General features: G+C 53.4%; 1 pseudogene; it reads right to left on the bottom strand.

Annotated features, from left to right (window-relative positions):
- Positions 1-646: 646 nt before the first annotated feature.
- LOC125446910 (pyroglutamyl-peptidase 1-like) overlaps positions 647-20180 on the bottom strand; it is a 30008-nt pseudogene continuing 10474 nt past the window's right edge.

The raw sequence follows: 20180 nt of genomic DNA, 5'->3' as shown, positions 1-20180 counted from the left end.
CTTACTTGGCTTTTTTCTAGTAGTTACAGTACAAGATTTAAGTTAAATAAAATCTGTATGCAAAAAAAATTGATGGTTTGATACTTTACATGTGTGTGTCTGTCTGTGGCGTCTTCCAACATTGGTTGCTTTTTAAAAATAGATTCCCTACAGTGTGGAAGCAGGCTATTTGGCCCATCAAGTCCACACTGACCCTCTGAAAAGCATCCCACCCAGATCCAACCCACCCTATCCCTGTAACTGTACATTTCCCATGGCCTGCACATCCCTGGACACGATGGGCAATTTCCCATGGCCAATCCACACTAACCTGCACATATTTGGACTGTGGGAGGAAACCTGAGCACCTGAAGGAATTCCACGCAAATATGGTATGGTGAGAATATGCAATCTCCACAAATTTTGAAACAAACTTGAGTGCCTGGTGCTATGAGGCAGTCGCGTTTGGCACAGTGTGCTGTGTGTTCAGTGTTGGTGAGAATGAAAGACAATCCACCAGTTCATTTCATTTCATTGGGTTTAATGCCTTCAATGCTTCTCCATGGCTGGGTGTCGTATTTTTTACCCAGTCATTAACTCAAGACTAGCTGAGTGCAGAGCAGAGACCAAATCTGAAACGTTTTCAAGGGAATCTTGGGACGGGCAATAAATACAAGCCCAGCCCAGCCATTCCAAAATGTTGAATTTAAAATGAAGCTGGACTTTAGATCCCTGACATACAAAAGCTCCATTTCCCCCTCCCCACACCAGTAATATTTAACATGTTCATACTAGTTTTCTAGGTGTTGACTGGCAAGATCTTTTAATCCCCTAATAAACTCAAACCAAGCAATTCCTTTTTTGGCATCATCTCATTTCCATCTGACTGTTTGATGTTTGACAATCAAGTATTTGGAGCAAAGTTCAACACATATAATGTAAACCGTTATCAATTCGCACACCAGCTCTGAAGGAAGGTGAGATAGGCTGGGGCTGTTTTCCCTAGAGCGGGGTTGGGTGGGGTGGAATCTGACTGATGTGTACAAAGTTCTGAGGGACACAGGGAGAAACTTTGCCCTCAGTGGTGGTGGGGTGGGGTCAATAACAGGGACACAGTTCAAGGGGATCTGAGGAAGACTGTCTCCCCCAGCGGGTGGTGAATATCTGGGACTCACTGCCTGCAAGGCAGGTAGAAGTGTAAATACTCAAGGCATTTAAGAAACATCTAGATGAACATTTGAAATGCCAATCGATATAAGGCTATAGAATGATGCTGGAAAATGGGATTAGAACAGAGATATATGGCACAGAACTAGCCCCTTTGGTCCAACCAGTCCATGTCAAGCGTAATCCCAAATGAGACTTGTCCCATGTGCATGCTCCTGGTCCATATCCCTCCAAACTTTTCCTGTGTCATTCAAGTGTCATTTCAACATTTACTGTATCATCATCCATCATTTCCTCGGGAAGTTCATTCCGTTCGCAAGCCACCCTCTGTAAAAAAAAAAGTTGTCCCCTACGTCTTTTTAAATCTCTCACCTTAGAAATACGCCCCCTAGTCTTCAAATCTCCTACCCCAGCTACCATATCTATATCTATCTATACCCCTCATTATTTTATCACCTGTCAACTTCCTATGGTCCAGTAAAAAAAAGTCCTAGCCTCTCCTTGTAATTCAAGCCCTCAATACGGGTCAACACCCCAGTAGATTTCTGAATCCTCTCCAACTTGGTAATATCCTTCCTATAACTGGGAGAAGGATGTTTGATGACTAGCACAGACACAATGGGCTGAAGGACCCCTTCCAATGCTGTGAGAAACTCTTGACTATAACCAGTATTGGTGTCCTCGATCTAAGTAATTGGAGGCATTGTTGATCCTTCCACCTTCCAACTGAGCCACAAACAATGGGTCTAGGCCTGCAAAGCCAGCTTTCCTACCCCAAAGATGCTGCTTGGCCTGCCGTGTTCATCCAGCTCCATGCTTTGTGATCACAGAAAGTTAACCGTTTGACTTGTAAAACAGGGACAGTTCAATAATGTAACAATGGGAACTGTCTTCTCTGTATCAGCATGGCCTGGGCCTCAGCACCATCCAGAAACTCAGGGATGTTAACCAGTGTAACAGAGCGTTGAGGGAATGTGGTGCTGTCAGAGAGACTGTTTTTCAGATGAGGCATTATTCCCCCTCCAATCCTCTCCCCCTCATGCCATGGCACACTTTTAGGGGAGAGCTGGGGAGTTCTCCCATCAAACTGTTAGTCTGATCCTTACCTCGTCGTTTCGGGGCGGGGTGGGGGCTAGCTTTTGTTTTTCATTCATTCACAGGCTGTGGGCATCACTGGCTAGGGCAGGATTCATTGCTGTCCCTAATTGCTCAGAGGGCAGTTAAGAGTCACCCACGGTCAGGAGTCGCATGTAGGCCAGACCAGGTGAGGTCCCTCCCTATATGTTTTTTTCTCATTCTTAGAACTATTCAAACCGGCACCAGATCATGATGATAGTGGAAAAACATTTTACTGTTTTTGTCACTGCAAAGTACACACGACAATAAACTCATTCATTCAAAGGGCATTAGTGAGCCAGATGGGTTTCTTTTCTCCTAACAATTGGCAATGATTTCACAGTTGTCAACAGATAATGGATTTCAGATTTTTCTTTTAATCGAATTCAAATTCCACCATGAAATTTCTAGATTAACAGTCTGGTGATATTCATAGATTAGAGTTCCTGCAGTGTGGGAGAAGACCATTCAGCCCATCGTGTCCACCCCAACCCTCCCAACAGCATTCCACCCAGACCCAACCTGTAACCCTGCATTTCCAAAGGCTAACCCACCTAGGCTGCTCATCTTTGCACCATTACCACACGACCATTCCCTCCCCATTAATGTGCTTACATTAACTACCATGTGCTCTATGTCCATGAATCAACTCTAAATAGGTTACTAATTGACTCTACAGCAATCTGGGGCAGCCTGGGATTGTGGCTAGGTGGCCCAGGAATGAAATGCACTTCTTTCTACATTGCATATCATACAAAGGACTTTAGATTGAGCCCATTACTTTATATCAATCAGAAAAAGTCCTGCTTTAATGGGAACTGGGAGCACAGCAAAGTTGAAGAGGGGCAATGGCCAAAGTGATGACTTGCTTGTTTTCAATCAGGAAGGGAATTGAGGGCAGGAAGGTGGACGTGAGGAATATCAGAGGAACCATTATCTCATTGAATGGTGGAGCAGTCTTGATGGGCTGAATGTTAGTGGTAGATATGTTGGTGCAGATTCGATGGGCCAAAGAGCCCTTTCTAGGCTGTGCGCATCTATGAGTGCCCTACTTTTGCCCCTATGTCTTACAGTAAATCTTGGGGTGATGTTGGGTGAGGTTGGCAGTTGGAGGTCCTATCTTTAGATTAGGAATCCAGGCTCATGCTGTGGGGACATGGGATCAAGTTTAACTTCCGCCAATACCTAGCTCTTCAAACCGTTCCCCGTTTCCAGGCTCAAAAGTTGTGGCACTGGGAGCTAGGCTGGGGTAGATGAGAGAAAGGCGTCCTGGGAGTGGGAGGTGGAGGTGGATGTCTGTCTGTCAATGCCATGGCAACCGGTGGAGCTTGTACCCCTGCCCGCTTCTCCCCTAACTTTGAGAATCCCTCTGTTAATGAATGCACTGTGGTAGTGAAAACTTAGCTTTAGTGATGATGCCACTAAATTAGCCCATTTATAACACCACAGTTCAGGACCTTTGGCTCATGATGTTGTGCCAACCTATTATCCTACTAACCTGAATACCCCACATTTTACTATCCTCCATGTGCCTACCCCAGAGTCGCTTTAGGGAGGGAGATCTGCTGTCCAGGCCAATGTGTGACTCCAGGAGGCGAAGAAAACATTTGAGTCTTAATTCCCCTTTGAAATGGCCCCAGGAAGCCACTGATTCCAACAGCAATTCAGAATGAGCAATGGGGGCTGGCTCACCTAAATCCCATGACAGAAATAACAAAATGGACCACTCGAGATATAATCCTGAGTCCCATGAGGACAAACACACAATACAATCATGATGAGGTAACAAGGTGTAGTCTGGACCCTTCTTCAGAAAAAAAAGGACCTTCTTCTAAAGCAGGGCCCAGACCCGAAACATCAGCTTTCCTACTCCTCTGATGCTGCTTGGCCTGCTGTGTTCCTCCAGCTCCACACCTTGTTATTCCCAGACTCCAGCATCTGCAGTTCCTACTATCCCCCACAATCACAATGAGTTCTGTTCTTGGTGTGGTGTGGATTCGGGACAGAGAGAAATTCTTTAAACTAAGGGGGGGATTGAGGGTGGTGGATCTTTTCCCCAGGGTAGGGGCATTCAAAACTACAGGGCATAGGTTTAAGGTGAAAGAGGAAAGATTTAATCAGGACCTGAGGTGTGACTTTACACACAAGAGGCCGGTGCGTGTATGGAACAAGCAGCCAGAGGAAGTTTGACAGGTGAGTACAATTACAACATTTAAAAGGCATTTGCATGGGTAAGTGGATAGGAAAGGTTAAGAAAGACGTGCGCCAAACACTGGCAAAGGGGATTAGTTTAGTTTGGGAAAAGTTGGCTGGAGTGGATGAGTTGGACTGAAGGGTTTGTTGCAGTGCTGTGTGACTGTCTGACTCCAAGATTCTTTCACAAACCAGGCGGCTCTCTGAAGGTGGCCAGATGATCCAGCAGCTCATGTACAATCATCCAGAGGGCCCTTCCAAGCTGTTCCACTGTCACTCCATCACTCAGCTGAGGGATATGAATGAAGGCAGCTCTCCGGTCACCGTAGTGTAATGATAGGTAATAAGCGTATTCACAAAGGTACCTGAAAAAAAGTATTTTTTTAACAAATCAGTCAAACATCCTCAGGGAAGCATTTCAAAATGAGTCAGCATTTTGCAGTCCTCCTATCTGTGACACCCCCACACAGTGACTGGGGGGTGGGGAGGGTAAGGGTCTGTGACACCCCCACACAGTGACTGGGGGGTGGGGAGGGTAAGGGTCTGTGACACCCCCACACAGTGCCTTGGGGGGGACAGTCTGTGTCTGTGAGACCCCCACACGGTTACTGGGGTGGGGGGGAGGTCTGTGTCTGTGAGACCCCCACACGGTGACTGGGGGGGGGGTCTGTGACTGTGACACACCAACACGGTGACTCGGGGGGGGGGGGGGGGTCTATGACTGTGACACCCTCACACGGTGACTAGGGGGGGTCTATGACTGTGACACCCCAACATGGTGACTTGGGGGGGTGGGGGGGGAATTTGTGACTGTGATCTAAACAGGAGAAGGTAATACAGATTCCCACCTCTGCCCAGACCTTGAGGGAGCCGATGTCTGAGCAGAGTTGCCCAGTAAAATGTCTGAGACTACTCACTAACTCTGTGCCTTCCGCCTGGCTGTGCAGGTGGGACAGTGTTTGGTCACATTTTACAATGTACCATCTCATACAAGTATAGAATTCAAAAGATGTCCCTTTGGCCCATCAAGTCTGTAGTCCAACGCTGCACCCACTCTCCTTCATTGCCTCTATCCTGCACTGGGTGTTACAACCAGCCTAGTCCTTTTTAAAGGTTTCTTCCCTCAAGTCCCCCTCCAGGCAGTGCATTCCAGAACCTGTTCATATCTTCCTGGTTGGAAAGTTGATTCAATTGGTGCATTTGAAGGAGTCAGTGGATTTCTGAAATGCCGTGTTATTTCTGACACAGTTACTGACCTCCCTGCGTCTCTCGAATGGCTGATAGGAATGTCCATTCCGGTGAGGTTTTTACATATCGATTTCATATTGATCAGTGACTCAATCTTCTCGGGACCTCCATCCACACAGCATCTTCCTGCTGGGTAACAACACGAACATCGGCATCCCGATATCCCTGGTTCCTGGCACACTGTTCGAGAATGATCAGCTTGGATGCTCTTGACATTCCAACGTGCACAGCCAGCTGAACAAAACCAGACACAGAGCTAAATCACTTCAGGCTCAGATGCTGCAATGTTTTCCCTTTGAAAGTGAAGATGGGCCCTTATTGTCCCTCCCAGTTCCCTTTCTCTGCTAGTCTCTCAGGTTCTCGTGGGCGAACACATGGTAACCCCATTGCCACCACTAGCCCACTACTGCCCTCTGGTGTCTTGTCATGGTTTCTGTGGCCAACTCACAGCAGAATCTCACTCTTATGGTGTCACAGTCCGGCTCATTCATTCTTCAGCTGCTGGTCATGCACACACACTCCCACACACGGACACAAACACACTCCCACACGTGCACACACACACTCCCACACGCTCACACACACTCCCACACACGGACACACACACACTCCCACACGCGCACACAAACACAGTCCCACACACGCACACACACACACTCCCACACGCGCACACAAACACACTCCCACACGTGCACACACACACTCCCACACGCTCACACACACTCCCACACACGGACACACACACACTCCCACACGCGCACACAAACACAGTCCCACACACGCACACACACACACTCCCACACGCGCACACAAACACACTCCCACACGTGCACACACACACTCCCACACGCTCACACACACTCCCACACACGGACACACACACACTCCCACACGCGCACACAAACACAGTCCCACACACGCACACACACACACTCCCACACGCGCACACAAACACACTCCCACACATGCACACACACACTCCCACACGCTCACACACACTCCCACACACGCACACACACACTCCCACACACGTGCACACACACACTCCCACATGTGCACACACACAGTCCAACACGCTCACACACACTCCCACACGTGCACACTCCCACACGTGCACACTCCCACACATGCACACTCCCACACACGTGCACACACTCACTCCCACACGCTCACAAACACTCCCACACACGCACACACACATACTCCCACACACGCATGCGCACACTCCCACATGCTCACACACACACACACACACGCACACACACACACACACACACACACTCCCACACACGCACACACAAACACCCCCACACACACATGCACACACTCCCAAATGCGCACACACACTCCCACACATGCACACACACACTCCCACACACGCACAAACACTCCCACACGTGCACACACACACTCCCACACACTCACACATACTCCCACACACGCACGCACACACTCCCACATGCTCACACACACTCCCACACACACTCCCACACATGCACACAAGTACTCCCACACACTCACACACACACTCCCACAGTCACACACTCTCCCACATGTGCACACACACACTCCCACATGCTCACACACACTCCCACACACGCACAAACACTCCCACACATGCACACTCCCACACACACATGCACACACTCCCAAACGCGCACACACACTCCCACACATGCACACACACACTCCCACACACGCACACAAATACTCCCACATGCTCGCACAAACACTCCCACACGTGCACACACACAATCCCACACGCTCACACACACTCCCACACACGCATGCACACACTCCCACATGCTCACACACACTCCCACACACACTCCCACACATGCACACAAGTACTCCCACACACTCACACACACACTCCCACACAGTCACACACTCTCCCACATGTGCACACACACACTCCCACATGCTCACACACACTCCCACACACGCACACACACTCCCACACATGCACACTCCCACACACGTGCACACACACACTCCCACTTGCTCACACACACTCCCACACACACTCCCACACATGCACACAAGTACTCCCACACACTCACACACACACTCCCACACAGTCACACACTCTACCACATGTGCACACACACACTCCCACACGCTCACACACACTCCCACACACGGACACACACACACTCCCACACGCGCACACAAACACAGTCCCACACACGCACACACACACACTCCCACACGCGCACACAAACACACTCCCACACATGCACACACACACTCCCACACGCTCACACACACTCCCACACACGCACACACACACTCCCACACACGTGCACACACACACTCCCACATGTGCACACACACAGTCCAACACGCTCACACACACTCCCACACGTGCACACTCCCACACGTGCACACTCCCACACATGCACACTCCCACACACGTGCACACACTCACTCCCACACGCTCACAAACACTCCCACACACGCACACACACATACTCCCACACACGCATGCGCACACTCCCACATGCTCACACACACTCCCACACACACACACACACACGCACACAAACACACACACACACACACACTCCCACACACGCACACACAAACACCCCCACACACACATGCACACACTCCCAAATGCGCACACACACTCCCACACATGCACACACACACTCCCACACACGCACAAACACTCCCACACGTGCACACACACACTCCCACACGCTCACACACACTCCCACACACGCACGCACACACTCCCACATGCTCACACACACTCCCACACACACTCCCACACATGCACACAAGTACTCCCACACACTCACACACACACTCCCACAGTCACACACTCTCCCACATGTGCACACACACACTCCCACATGCTCACACACACTCCCACACACGCACAAACACTCCCACACATGCACACTCCCACACACACATGCACACACTCCCAAACGCGCACACACACTCCCACACATGCACACACACACTCCCACACACGCACACAAATACTCCCACATGCTCGCACAAACACTCCCACACGTGCACACACACAATCCCACACGCTCACACACACTCCCACACACGCATGCACACACTCCCACATGCTCACACACACTCCCACACACACTCCCACACATGCACACAAGTACTCCCACACACTCACACACACACTCCCACAGTCACACACTCTCCCACATGTGCACACACACACTCCCACATGCTCACACACACTCCCACACACGCACAAACACTCCCACACATGCACACTCCCACACACACATGCACACACTCCCAAACACGCACACACACTCCCACACATGCACACACACACTCCCACACACGCACACAAATACTCCCACATGCTCGCACAAACACTCCCACACGTGCACACACACAATCCCACACGCTCACACACACTCCCACACACGCATGCACACACTCCCACATGCTCACACACACTCCCACACACACTCCCACACATGCACACAAGTACTCCCACACACTCACACACACACTCCCACACAGTCACACACTCTCCCACATGTGCACACACACACTCCCACATGCTCACACACACTCCCACACACGCACACACACTCCCACACATGCACACTCCCACACACGTGCACACACACACTCCCACTTGCTCACACACACTCCCACACACACTCCCACACATGCACACAAGTACTCCCACACACTCACACACACACTCCCACACAGTCACACACTCTACCACATGTGCACACACACACTCCCACATGCTCACACACACTCCCACACACGCACACACACTCCCACACATGCACACTCCCACACACGTGCACACACACACTCCCACATGCTCACACACACTCCCACACACGCACGCACACACACTCCCACACACACATGCACACACACCCACACGCGCACACACACTCCCACACGTGCACACACACACTCCCACATGCTCACACACACTCCCACACACACACACACACACACACACCCACACACGCACACACACTTCCACACGTGCACACACACACACTCCCACACACGTGCACACACACACTCCCACACGCGCACACACACTCCCACACGCGCACACACACACTCCCACACGCGCAAACACACACTCCAACTCACGCACACACACTCCCACAGTCCCACACGCTCACACACACTCCCACATACTCATTCCCACACGTGCACACACTCTTCCACACGCTCACACACACTCCCACACATGTACACACACTCCCACAGGTGCACATACACACTCCCACACGCTCACACACACACTCACACACACGCACACACACTCCCACACGCTCACACACACTCCCACACACGCACACACACACACACTCCCACACACACATGCACACACTCCCACACGCTCACACACACTCCCACACACGCACACACACACCCTCACACGCTCACACACACTCTCACACATGCACACACACTCCCATACTCCCACAAACACATGCACACACTCCCACACACACACACACACACACACTCTCCCACACACATGCACAAACACTCCCACACGTGCACACACACACTCCCACATGCTCACACACACTCCCACACGCACACACACACTCCCACACATTCACACTCCCACACACGTGCACACACACACTCCCAGACGCTCACACACACTCCCACACATGCACACACTCCCACACACGCACAAACACTTCCACACGTGCACACACACACTCCCACATGCTCACACACACTCCCACACGCACACACACACTCCCACACGCACACACACACTCCCACACAAGCACACTCCCACACACGTGCACACACACACTCCCACACGCTCACACACACTCCCACACATGCACACACACATACACTCCCACACACGCACACTCACTCCCACATATGCACACACACTCTCCCACACACTCACACACACTCCCACACACGCACACACACTCCCACACATGCACACACACTCCCACACACACACTCCCACACGCTCACAGACACTCCCACACACGTGCACACACACGTGCACACACACACTCCCACACACGCTCACACACACTCCAACTCACGCACACACACTCCCACACACACACTCCCACAGTCCCACACGCTCACACACATACTCCCACACACGCATGCACACACTCCCAAACGTGCACACACACTCCCACATATGCACACACACTCCCACACATGCACACACACACTCCCACACATGCACAAACACTCCCACACACGCACACACACACACTCCCACACACACACACTCCCACACATGCACACAAATACTCCCACACGCTCACACACACACTCCCACACACGCACACACACTCCCACACATGCACACTCCCACACACGTGCACACACACACTCCCACACATGCACACACACCCTCCCACACGCTCACACACACTCCCACACACGCACACACACACACTCCCACACACGCTCACACACACTCCCACACACACACACTCCGACACACGCACACACACACTCCCACACATGAACATACACTCCCACACATGCCCACAAGTACTCCCACACACTCATACACACACACACTCCCACACGTGCACACACCAACTCCCACATGCTCACACACACTCCCACACACACACACACACTCCCACATGTGCACACACACACTCCCACACGCTCACACACACTCCCACACACACACTCCCATAGTCCCACACGCTCACACACACTCCCACACACGCACACACACACACTCCCACACACGTTCACACACACTCCCACACACACACACTCCCACACACGCACACACACACTCCCACACATGAACACACACTCCCACACATGCCCACAAGTACTCCCACACACTCACACACACACACACTCCCACACGTGCACACACCAACTCCCACATGCTCACACACACTCCCACACACGCACTCCCACACACGCACACACACTCCCACATGTGCACACACACACTGCCACATGCTCACACACGCTCCCACACATGCACACACACACTGCCACATGCTCACACACGCTCCCACACACGCACACACACACTCCCACACACGTGCACACTCACACTCCCACGCGCTCACACACACTCCCACACACACACACACACATTCCCACACACACATGCACACACTCCCACACGCTCACACACACTCCCACAAAACGCACACACACACTCCCACACACATGCACACACTCCCACACGTGCACACACACGCTCACACACACTCCAACTCACGCACACACACTCCCACACACACACTCCCACAGTCCCACACGCTCACACACACTCCCACACACGTGCACACACACACTCCCACACGCTCACACACTCCCACACACGCACACACACATACTCCCACACATGCATGCACACACTCCCACACGCTCACACACACTCCCACACACGCACACACACACTCCCACACATGCACACACACACACCCCCACACACACACTCCCAAACGCACACACACACTCCCACACATGCACACAGACACTCCCACGCACGCACACACACTCCCACAGGTGCACACACACACTCCCACACATGCACACAAATACTCCCACACGCTCACACACACTCCCACACATGCGCACATACACTCCCACACGCTCACACACACGCTCACACACGCTCACACACACTCCCACACACGCGCACACACACACTCCCACACACACATGCACACACTCCCACACGCTCACACACACTCCCACACACGCACACTCACTCCCACATGTGCACACACACACTCCCACATGCTCACACACACTCCCACACACGCACACACACAATCCCACACACGCACACTCACTCCCACATGTGCACACACAGTCTCCCTCACACTCACACACTCCCACACACACACTCCCACACGCTCACACACACGCCCACACACACATACTCCCACACACGCATGCACACACTCCCACACACGCACAAACACACTCCCACATGTGCACACACAGTCTCCCTCACACTCCCACACACTCCCACACACGCACACACACTCCCACACACACACACACTCCCACACGCGCACACACACTCCCACACACGCTCACACACTCTCCCACACACGCACACACACGTGCACACACACACACTCCCACACGCCCACACACGCACACACACATACTCCCACACACGCATGCACACACTCCCACACACGCACAAACACACTCCCACACGTGCACACACACTCTCCCACACGCTCACACACACTCCCACACACGCACACACACTCCCACACACACACACACTCCCACACGTTCACACACACTCCCACACACGCGCACACACACACCCACATGCTCACACACACTGCCACACACGCGCACACATACTCCCACACATGCTTGCACACACTCCCACACGCTCACACACACACACACACTCCCACATGTGCACACACACACTCCCACACGCTCACACACACTCCCATAGTCCCACACGCTCACACACACTCCCACACACGTGCACACACACACTCCCACACGCTCACACACACTCCCACACACGCACACACACACACTCCCACACACGCTCACACACACTCCCACACACACACACTCCCACACACGCACACACACACTCCCACACATGAACACACACTCCCACACATGCCCACAAGTACTCCCACACACTCACACACACACACACTCCCACACGTGCACACACCAACTCCCACATGCTCACACACACTCCCACACACGCACTCCCACACACGCACACACACTCCCACATGTGCACACACACACTGCCACATGCTCACACACGCTCCCACACATGCACACACACACTGCCACATGCTCACACACGCTCCCACACACGCACACACACACTCCCACACACGTGCACACTCACACTCCCACGCGCTCACACACACTCCCACACACACACACACACATTCCCACACACACATGCACACACTCCCACACGCTCACACACACTCCCACAAAACGCACACACACACTCCCACACACATGCACACACTCCCACATGTGCACACACACGCTCACACACACTCCAACTCACGCACACACACTCCCACACACACACTCCCACAGTCCCACACGCTCACACACACTCCCACACACGTGCACACACACACTCCCACACGCTCACACACTCCCACACACGCACACACATACTCCCACACATGCATGCACACACTCCCACACGCTCACACACACTCCCACACACGCACACACACACTTCCACACATGCACACACACACACACCCCCACACACACATGCACACACTCCCAAACGCACACACACACTCCCACACATGCACACAGACACTCCCATGCACGCACACACACTCCCACAGGTGCACACACACACTCCCACACATGCACACAAATACTCCCACACGCTTACACACACACTCCCACACGTGCACACATACACTCCCACACGCTCACACACGCTCACACACACTCCCACACACGCGCTCACACACACTCCCACACACACATGCACACACTCCCACACGCTCACACACACTCCCACACGTGCACACATACACTCCCACATGCTCACACACACGCTCACACACGCTCACACACACTCCCACACACGCGCTCACACACACTCCCACACACACATGCACACACTCCCACACGCTCACACACACTCCCACACACGCACACTCACTCCCACACGTGCACACACACACTCCCACATGCTCACACACACTCCCACACACGCACACACACACTCCCACACACACACACTCACTCCCACATGTGCACACGCAGTCTCCCTCACACTCACACACACTCCCACACACACACTCCCACAAGCTCACACACACGCCCACACACATACTCCCATACACGCATGCACACACTCCCACACACGCACAAACACACTCCCACATGTGCACACACAGTCTCCCTCACACTCCCACACACTCCCACACACGCACACACACTCCCACACACACACACACTCCCACACGCGCACACACACTCCCACACACGCTCACACACTCTCCCACACACGCACACACACGTGCACACACACACACTCCCACACGCCCACACACGCACACACACATACTCCCACACACGCATGCACACACTCCCACACACGCACAAACACACTCCCACACGTGCACACACACTCTCCCACACGCTCACACACACTCCCACACACGCACACACACTCCCACACACACACACACTCCCACACGTTCACACACACTCCCACACACGCGCACACACACACCCACATGCTCACACACACTGCCACACACGCGCACACATACTCCCACACATGCTTGCACACACTCCCACACGCTCACACACACTCCCACACACGCACACTCACTCCCACATGTGCACACACACACTCCCACATGCTCACACACACTCCCACACAAACTCCCACACATGCACACTCACTCCCACATGTGCACACACAGTCTCCCTCACACTCACACACTCCCACACACACACTCCCACACGCTCACACACACGCCCACACACGCACACACACATACTCCCACACACGCATGCACACACTCCCACACACGCACAAACACACTCCCACATGTGCACACACAGTCTCTCTCACACTCCCACACACTCCCACACACGCACACACACTCCCACACACGCACACACACTCCCACACACACACACACTCCCACACGCGCACACACACTCCCACACACGCTCACACACTCTCCCACACACGCACACACACGCACACACACACACTCCCACACGCCCACACACGCACACACACATACTCCCACACACGCATGCACACACTCCCACACACGCACAAACACACTCCCACACGTGCACACACACTCCCACACACGCACACACTCCCACACGTTCACACACACTCCCACACACGCGCACACACACACCCACATGCCCACACACACTGCCACACACGCGCACACATACTCCCACACATGCTTGCACACACTCCCACACGCTCACACACACTCCCACACACGCACACTCACTCCCAAATGTGCACACACACACACACTCCCACATGCTCACACACACTCCCACACACACATGCACACGCTCACACACACTCCCACACACGCACACTCACTCCCACACGTGCACACACACACTCCCACATGCTCACACACACTCCCACACACACTCCCACACACGCACACTCACTCCCACATGTGCACACGCAGTCTCCCTCACACTCACACACACTCCCACACACACACTCCCACAAGCTCACACACACGCCCACACACATACTCCCACACACGCATCCACACACTCCCACACACGCACAAACACACTCCCACATGTGCACACACAGTCTCCCTCACACCACACACACTCCCACACACACACACACACTCCCACACGCTCACACACTCTCCCACACACGCACACACACTCCCACACACGTGCACACACACACTCCTACACGCTCACACACACGCCCACACACATACTCCCACACAAGCATGCACACACTCCCACACACGCACACTCCCACACACAGGCACACACTCCCACATGCTCACACACACTCCCACACACGCACACACACACACTCCCACACACACATGCACACACTCCCACACGCGCACAAACACTCCCACACACGCACACACACTCCCACACACGCACACACACACACACCCACACACATGCACACACTCCCACACGTGCACACACACGCTCACACACACTCCAACTCACGCACACACACTCCCACACACACACTCCCACAGTCCCACACGCTCACACACACTCCCACACACGTGCACACACACACTCCCACACGCTCACACACTCCCACACACGCACACACACATACTCCCACACATGCATGCACACACTCCCACACGCTCACACACACTCCCACACACGCACACACACACTTCCACACATGCACACACACACACCCCCACACACACATGCACACACTCCCAAACGCACACACACACTCCCACACATGCACACAGACACTCCCACGCACGCACACACACTCCCACAGGTGCACACACACTCCCACACATGCTCACACACTCTCCCACACACGCACACACACGTGCACACACACACACTCCCACACGCCCACACACGCACACACACATACTCCCACACACGCATGCACACACTCCCACACACGCACAAACACACTCCCACACGTGCACACACACTCTCCCACATGCTCACACACACTCCCACACACGCTCACACACACTCCCACACACGCGCACACACACACTCCCACACACACATGCACACACTCCCACACGCTCACACACACTCCCACACACACACACTCACTCCCACATGTGCACACACACACTCCCACATGCTCACACACACTCCCACACACGCACACACACAATCCCACACTCGCACACTCACTCCCACATGTGCACACACAGTCTCCCTCACACTCACACACTCCCACACACACACTCCCACACGCTCACACACACGCCCACACACACACACACATACTCCCACACACGCATGCACACACTCCCACACACGCACAAACACACTCCCACATGTGCACACACAGTCTCCCTCACACTCCCACACACTCCCACACATGCACACACACTCCCACACACACACACACTCCCACACGCGCGCACACACTCCCACACACGCTCACACACTCTCCCACACACGCACACACACGTGCACACACACACACTCCCACACGCCCACACACGCACACACACATACTCCCACACACGCATGCACACACTCCCACACACGCACAAACACACTCCCACACGTGCACACACACTCTCCCACACGCTCACACACACTCCCACACACTCCCACACACACACACACTCCCACACGTTCACACACACTCCCACACACGCGCACACACACACCCACATGCCCACACACACTGCCACACACGCGCACACATACTCCCACACATGCTTGCACACACTCCCACACGCTCACACACACTCCCACACACGCACACACACACTCCCACACATGCACACTCACTCCCACATGTGCACACACAGTCTCCCTCACACTCACACACTCCCACACACACACTCCCACACGCTCACACACACGCCCACACACGCACACACACATACTCCCACACACGCATGCACACACTCCCACACACGCACAAACACACTCCCACATGTGCACACACAGTCTCCCCCACACTCCCACACACTCCCACACACGCACACACACTCCCACACACACACACACTACCACACGCGCACACACACTCCCACACACGCTCACACACTCTCCCACACACGCACACACACGTGCACACACACACACTCGCACACGCCCACACACGCACACACACATACTCCCACACACGCATGCACACACTCCCACACACGCACAAACACACTCCCACACGTGCACACACACTCTCCCACATGCTCACACACACTCCCACACACGCACACACACTCCCACACACACACACGCTCCCACACGTTCACACACACGCACACACACACTCCCACATGCTCACACACACTGCCACACACGCGCACACATACTCCCACACATGCTTGCACACACTCCCACACGCCCACACACGCACACACACATACTCCCACACACGCATGCACACACTCCCACACACGCACAAACACACTCCCACACGTGCACACACACTCTCCCACATGCTCACACACACTCCCACACACGCACACACACTCCCACACACACACACACTCCCACACGTTCACACACACTCCCACACACGCACACACACACACTCCCACATGCTCACACACACTGCCACACACGCGCACACATACTCCCACACATGCTTGCACACACTCCCACACGCACACACACACTCTCCCACATGCTCACACACACTCCCACACACGCACACACACTCCCACACACACACACACTCCCACACGTTCACACACACTCCCACACACGCACACACACACACTCCCACATGCTCACACACACTGCCACACACGCGCACACATACTCCCACACATGCTTGCACACACTCCCACACGCCCACACACGCACACACACATACTCCCACACACGCATGCACACACTCCCACACACGCACAAACACACTCCCACACGTGCACACACACTCTCCCACATGCTCACACACACTCCCACACACGCACACACACTCCCACACACACACACACTCCCACACGTTCACACACACTCCCACACACACACTCCCACATGCTCACACACACTGCCACACACGCGCACACATACTCCCACACATGCTTGCACACACTCCCACACGCGCACACACACTCCCACACCCACGCATGCGCGTCCGCGCGCGCGCGCGCGCGCACACACACACACACACACACACACACTCATACACACTTCCACACACTCCCACACACACTCTGTCTCTCTCACACTCACACACTCTCTCACACACTTAGTCTTTCACTCTCTCACACACACTGTCACTCTCTGACACACGCACACATACTCGCTCTCTAACACTCTCTCACTCACACTCACTCTCTAACACTTTCTCAAACACACACACTCACTCTAACACACTCTCTCACACACACATACTCTCTCCCATAAACTAGTGTTCGGATAACTCACACCTGCACACCTGTTTGTGTGGACACTCTATCTCTTGGGTGGAGAATATTGGTTCACGCTGAGATTGCTGTTTATAACCCTGCCTCATCCACCTCAAAAAAAGTACCATGCAAATGGGCAGCAGCTGATCAGAGTCTCCAAACGGCACAGAGGCTACAGGCAGGAAAATAACAGTGAATTTTCCGGAAGATACCTGCGGCTGTTGGGATTCCCAGATCCTGCTCAGTATCTCCTGGACCCGCTGGTAGTGAACAGGCAATTCCACTGTTTCCAGCTGAACATTGCCCCTGAGGCCTAACTTCTTTAGTTCCTGGGGATTGTGTGAAACAAACACAACCATTATACACAATGTTCAGGACATCCATATCCCTTCGGGAATACCATGTGCGGTTTGGGTGGCAGAGAAGAAACCCTAGTCCCTGGGACCAGGCGAGACTGAGCAAACGGGGCCGATATTCTCAGGAATTCAGGGGGAGGGGAGGTGACCTCAATGATATGTTCCAGATTCTGAAAGGGCTCCCGAGGGGGGTAGATGCTGAGAGACTGAATCACCCCCTGATTGGGGGACAGCTCAGGGACACCACCTCGGGATAAGGGGCCAGTGGGTTAGGCCTGAGATAAGAAACAATTTATTTACTCAGTGAATCGTTCAGATTCTCTAACCCAGTGAGTCATAGATGGCCAATTGTTGAAGATATTTCAGGCCAGGACAGAGAGAGATGGTTGGTCTTTCAGGGAAACAAGGGAAATGCACTGTGGCTGAGCAGAATTCGTTCATATTTCCCCAGATAAAGTGTCAGTCAGGCTTTTTTTTTTATCTCTGAACAATTCCTGAAGCTGAGTGCTGAGGTGGAACATATCGACAGAGAGAATCAACAGAAACCAAAGAACTGCGG

The sequence above is a fragment of the Stegostoma tigrinum genome, chromosome 36 (assembly GCF_030684315.1).
Source record: "Stegostoma tigrinum isolate sSteTig4 chromosome 36, sSteTig4.hap1, whole genome shotgun sequence".
NCBI classification, from domain to species: Eukaryota; Metazoa; Chordata; class Chondrichthyes; order Orectolobiformes; family Stegostomatidae; genus Stegostoma; species Stegostoma tigrinum.
The sequence above is the reverse complement of the archived record's forward strand: the minus strand, read 5'-3'. Positions and strand labels throughout refer to the sequence as shown.